The 6,000-nt window shown below is 46.6% G+C and overlaps 1 protein-coding gene across 2 annotated transcripts in view; it reads right to left on the bottom strand.

Moving 5' to 3' along the window:
• The window catches only part of LOC135391614 (guanylate cyclase 32E-like), a 548,591-nt gene extending 543,155 nt beyond the window's left edge, over positions 1 to 5,436 (bottom strand). The window contains exon 1 of one of the 2 annotated variants that reach the window (XM_064621932.1): positions 5,201 to 5,436. The gene's annotated coding sequence lies outside the window, so the exon portion shown is untranslated. Of the gene's footprint in view, positions 1 to 4,393; positions 4,437 to 5,200 lie in introns of those variants that run through there. The other variant, XM_064621934.1, reaches the window with a different exon arrangement.
• Between the last annotated feature and the right edge of the window lie 564 nt (positions 5,437 to 6,000).

Genomic DNA, 6,000 nt, shown 5'->3' on the forward strand with positions numbered 1-6,000 from the left:
AAATACGTGAGTACTTCTCAACTGACACTTCACGCCCTGAATGAAGTGCGGGAACTGCCTTCCTGCAAGACCACCCGTTAATTCTCTCTTTCCCATCCCCCTCAGCCGCGGTTTCCGTCACACAAGTGGTGCCCTTGAATCGCAGCATTAGGCTGTCACTATGTTAGCAGCAAATGTCTGCGCTATTCCCATGCAGGTGCGAGAATACAGCCATTTGTTCGTTGATAATACGGACGGCTTTCATGCGGGGCCGTCAAGCGTTGGAAAGCAAAACTTCGATAGTTTCCGAAAGCTTCGTGCGTCTTATTGAACTTCTATATATTTTCACGCTTTCGGCACGTAGTGAGATAAACCTATTAATTGTCCTTCTTTCAATTATAGCATATTTCGGGGAAAATAGGGGCATAAAGTTGGACATATTCGGGTAAAAGCCGAGTTAGTCGCCCGAATGCGAGAATGTTGCATTACGCAGTAACCTCATCTATATGTCTCCCAGTGGCAGTACATCAGGTTCACGAACAGGGGTATCTTCATTATCTTAGACAAGAAGCTAGAGGACGCTCGAAGCATACATTGAAAGGAGTAGAACGTAGCAATGCGATCTGTCCGTCCAAGAGTGTGTTTCTTACGATCAACGTCAAACGGCATGGACAGCGTTTGTCGTGCGACTGAGTGTGACTCAGGGTTGAATATTTATCCTCAAGTATAAAGCGTGAGTGGAGACAGGTTTCCTTGTGGTCTTTCTTGCATCATATGATCCCAGCATTGGCGGTATTGGGTACCGCACCAAGGTCCTGCGTCATCAGTCCTCCTATTCCCCTACCAGCTTTCATCGCGCACAAAATTACAGCATTGGAACTCAAGAAACGGTCGAAATGCACGATAATTACAAAATTTATTACATGCCTACTTCCGAAGGATGTTAAAAACTACGTTACCAAGGAACGGTGCTGTCTAGCTCTTCCGCGTAATCGGCTTTACTTGCCTACGTATTAGAGTTTTGGTTTTAAAGTCATAGGTCTAACGACCATGTAGGTCTGTCCGTGTCCATGACACTATGTGATCGCGAGACTCTTTGTGACGCGCTAGTGTATAACCACGACAGGAACAATGCAAACATAAAAATATTTCATTCAACATTAAAAAGTTTCCAATATACATGTAACACCATTCAAGAGTTTGATTTTGAATTCGGAAAATTCCAGGCAATTCAGGCCTTTTCGCAGGCCACGCACGAAGAAGTAACAGCGATAGCTGCATCGAGCACGCGTAATAAGGGCGAGATGAGGCTCATGGTCGCATCGCGCACGCAACATGCAGACCAGTTTTTTTTTTTTTTCCCCTTCTTCTTAGAGTTTTCTACACATTCTGCAGTGAACTCCCTGGCCAACAGTTGGTGGCGTTGCGCGCGTGCGGACAGCGTGTCGGTGCGAAACCACAGCCTCTCACAAACGTCAACCGTGTCCAAACTTGTTCTTCAAAACCTTCTCTGCAAAGTCCGCGTCGGCCAGCACAAACTCAGACGGACGCGCAATCGTTTGAGGTGCACACGTCCGGGACAGTTACTTCTCTTTGCCTGGGCCTCGTGTTCACTAGCTTTCGGGTCTTCTCACATTTCGTTTCATCGCAGCCGCTTTGCTTCCTCTAACCGGTGGGTCATGCTATCGTCGTGCATTCAGTGCACGTCTGGTTGCTTGTCCCGTCGGTGTGCCATATCGTTTGCGTTCTACAGCGGCACGCCGATTCCTCCACTCTCTATCTGCAGACGCCGTACGCACTTTTCGTGGCCACCACATAGCGTGTGACACACTGAAGGCGTTTGTACTCGTACCCCGCACGGCTGCCGTTTTTCTGCAAGGACGCAACTTTTGCAAACATCACAGCGTGACACCTCACGTCTTTTCATGTGCTCTCCGATTTGCTGCAACGCCAACCAACGGCATTCTGAATAACAACAACAACTTTATTTTGGCTTTGGAGAGTTGGGCGGTTCATCGCCACAGGCGACACTCTACCCCATGCTGGTGGGAATGTGGGGAATAAAATAACCAGCCCCATCACAATAACGATCGAAGTCCGATGGTGTGCAGAAACGTCAGAAGAGCTTTGAGCGCAGAGCGTTGCTGGGCTGGATTAGGCCAGGGATCAAGCAATTTCGATAGCGAGAAGAGGCGAGAGTCCAGCTGACGAAGAGACTCGGATAAAATAATGAGATTAAATGAGATAAAAAATGAAGAGACTCGGAGAGTGTAGTTCGAGAAGGTTGGTAGTGGGAGCAAATGAAGAAGAATATGCTCCAGATCCTCAAGCACACCACAGTGGCAGCAGGTGGGAGAGTCAACTTGTCTCAAGCGGTGACGCCACTGAGCTGTAAAGGCCACATCGAGGCGCATTCGGTGGATTATGCAGCATCTTGACGAGAGGTGTTTCGTGGCATGCGGAAAGCGAGCGTTGGATCAACTCTGCTCAACATAGAGGGGGAAGAATGTCGGTTGTCCATTGGCGAGAAGCCAGGGGTGTCACTAGGCGTCTGAGAATTGAACGGCGGTCTCCTCTCAGCAGAACAATACGGGTCCGTTTCCGATACGAGAGTGCTGCTTCTGCGGCGCTATCGGCCTGCTCGTTCCCCGCGACACCACAATGGGCTGAAACCTACTGGAGAACTAGCCTGTGGCCTGCTGCGTAGATAGTGTAGTAAACCTTTAACACATCTGTGACTAGGGGTGAGGATGGGCCTCGTATGTCGGAATTTTCAATTGCCAGAAGTGCAGATTTGGAGTCTGTGAAGACTGCCCATTCCCGCGGTGTAAAATCAGCGATGTGTTGTAGAAAGAAAAGGATGGCATAGAGTTCCGCAGCTGTGGAGGAGGTTGGATGTGAAAGGCGTCTTCCGTGCAGTACGCCTTCGGATGGTACGACGAATGCTGAGGCGGACTTGTTGTTTCGGGATTCCCCCATCGGTATATGCTGCCGTAACGTAGAAAACTTCTCGTCTACCTGAGCATGAAAATGGGCTCGGAGGACTTGAGGGGGGACCTGATCCCTTCTTTCTTTCAACACTCTGAATAAGAAGTCAGGACTTATATGCCGTCGTTGAAAGCAAGTTCTCTCATACAGCTATCGCTGTAAAGAAGTTTCACCAGAAAGTTACCTCCAGCGGCGGCCCATTAACGGTAGCGGATTGAAACGCGTTCGCACAATGCCCAAAGGTCCTTCCTTTTTCCGTTTCACGTTGTAATTAGCCTCTATGCTTAACAGATGTCGCGTGGTTCTCAACTAAATGAGTTTCTGTGGTTGGCACGGACGAAGAAATCCGCGGTCGCTGTAAAGTAACGTTTTCTTGCAATTCATGACTGCACGCAGCTTTGAGAGTTTCACCTTATACAGCTCAACGCGTGGTACGCATGTCGGCAAAACTATATACCTGGCGAAACTGCACAAGTGGAACCGCTTCGAGGGTGATGCTTTGCACCACTGATATCGAAGCACTTATATTAAAAAATGACATTTTTTAGGTTCATTTCCTTGTTCCAATAGGTTCATTAGGATTCGGAGGTATTCGGTTGTCTTACAAAAGATTTTGCACGTGCTCTTACGCCTCCAACCAGCGATCCCGTATGCCAAGAGTAACGCTCCAGGTCAGCAGCCTATGTTTCGAACAGACTTCTTCTAGTGTCCAGTAAAAAACAGCGTACATGATTCACGAATGTTTGCTCAATCTGAACCAAAAGTAATTGACTCCTGCATTAATATTTCCCGCTCAGCGCTCCATTTTTTTAAACAAGCCGGCAACACTTCATCTGGCTTTTCGTACACATGGCAAACGAGGATACACTTAAACAAACGGGACTGGAGAGGGAACACTAACCAGCTGTCGGTGACCCCTTCCTGGGTATAAACATCATTGTTATCTTTGTATGAATAGAAAGTAGCACTCGAGAGGAAGTGCTGACGAAAAAGATGAATATATAGGAGCGCATCTCTAGAAATGAAATACCCAGGGTTGGAATTACGAAAAATTGAACTACCGTTTATTAACTGGTGTCCTTCTCCCGTTTTTATTATACATATAAATGGCCCTCGTCTCTTTCTATTTTTGCTGGTTTGAATGTTAATAGGTTTATTATTCCAGGCAACTCCTCTTGCCGCAGCAAAATAAAAACGCCCTCATCTTATGAAGAAGGCCGAAACTACGGGCCACTAATGCGAAGATTTCTGCCGCCTTCGAAAGAAAGAAAAAAGGAGAAAAGCCATTATGAAATTATGCTACTCAATGCAACATGGTAGCAGCATAGTTATCAACTGTCAGAGTCCGTGCCATAATGAAATATTCCTTCCAATTACACACAAAACTTAATAAGTTAGACTAGTAAACTCTTAGAGGTTTTCATACCTGCTGTCTCGGAACGTGAGTAACTTTTTGACGTACAGTCACAGATTGGGCATGCCGGAAAGATTTGCAATTCTCAGCAGAAAGTAGTCGCTATTAATTCTGTTAGAGGGCTTTACCTTTCACTTGACTTTTCCAGCGCTGCCTTCGTCATTACTTTATGAACTCCCCGAGCTAATTAACGATATTTATTTTTCATTGTGTATAAATCACCTGCAACAGCCGTTTTCTCCCTATTGTTCCGCGATACGCATTGTGTCTGATAGGTGTAGCTTGTTTCGACATAGGACCTTTGAAGTTTCTTCAGTGCTACGGTCGACTAACTCTGAAGTGAGGTCAGGATTTATCAGTTATAACTGACTAACAGTGTAGAAACGGATAATAACCACCGGGCTGCCGCGGCGCGGGCGTGCAGAAATTAACTGAGTCCTTGTAATCATGCCCTTCGGCGTGTTTTACTTCCGAATCGTATCTTATCGGGAATAAGTTTCAAAATGGTATCACGTTGTACGGTCTTGCGCTGTATCTACACATACAGCCAATATATTATAGATAGACATTTTTCATTATTGGACACGTCTTCCGCAGATCAGACCTACTTAGAAAGCAACAAAGGGGAAAATGAAAGAACACGACAAAACAATAAAAAGAGAACCGGTGAACGTGCGCGGCAAAAGGTTCACGCTGAACTATCATAACTATGCCATCGAGATATTTCACTATCGAGAAAATCCATGTGAGAAGGCACGTGAGCCGGAAGGGGAAAAAAAGTGAACCTCCTGCGGGAAACTGTTCAGAAACAATACTCACAGCTGTGTAACGAGCAAGTGCAACTGATCGCCGTGAACAATTCCGAGAGCCAACTGGCAGACTGCAAATCCGTAGCAGACGACACTTTTCTCCGAAGAATAAGCGTTGCTCAGCAGATTACTCGCCGCCCACTGGCATTACACACGGAGGCTGTTACATGCACGACACACTTGACATCAGTGCTGATGAGCACGTGCGCAACCCACGAGTCAAACTCACCACTGCAAATGATGCGGAACCTTCGAAGCTCTTTCTTTAAGTGGCCCCGCTTCATGGGACGCCGTCGCCACCTGTCCGCAGGCATGGGAGTGCATAGTGAGCGAGATAGAGTGAGAGAGAGAGAGAGAGGGAGAGAGTGGTCATCCTTTGATATCGGCCGCTAATTGGTGAACGCAGCTAATAATGAGAATGCACTATTGGTTAGAAATAGCTGCCTATAATGCACTGAGGTGTGCAAAGAAGCTCAAGGCGGGAGGTTCAAGTAGCAGGACGATGGTGACAGGAAACATCCGATTGTGCCGGTACATTGAAAGGGTAGAATAAGCTGAAAAGTAAGGGAGCAGTACTTTTAATCGTACATCGCGCGATTCTTTCACCGAAAGGAGGTGTATGTCTGGAGGGTACCTTTAAAGTTTCACCATTTCTCTACGCCGTGTTTTAGTTCGCAAAAAAATAAAAGAGATGTTGTAACAAAATCATAGAAGCCTGGAAAAGACAATGAAATCAGTGTCTAGCTGGAACACAAAGAACACAGTTCAGTGACTTCCTTCTGGGTCAAAAACGTAAAGCGGGCTTCACAT

Source organism: Ornithodoros turicata, chromosome 4 (genome assembly GCF_037126465.1).
Source record: "Ornithodoros turicata isolate Travis chromosome 4, ASM3712646v1, whole genome shotgun sequence".
NCBI lineage: Eukaryota > Metazoa > Arthropoda > Arachnida > Ixodida > Argasidae > Ornithodoros > Ornithodoros turicata.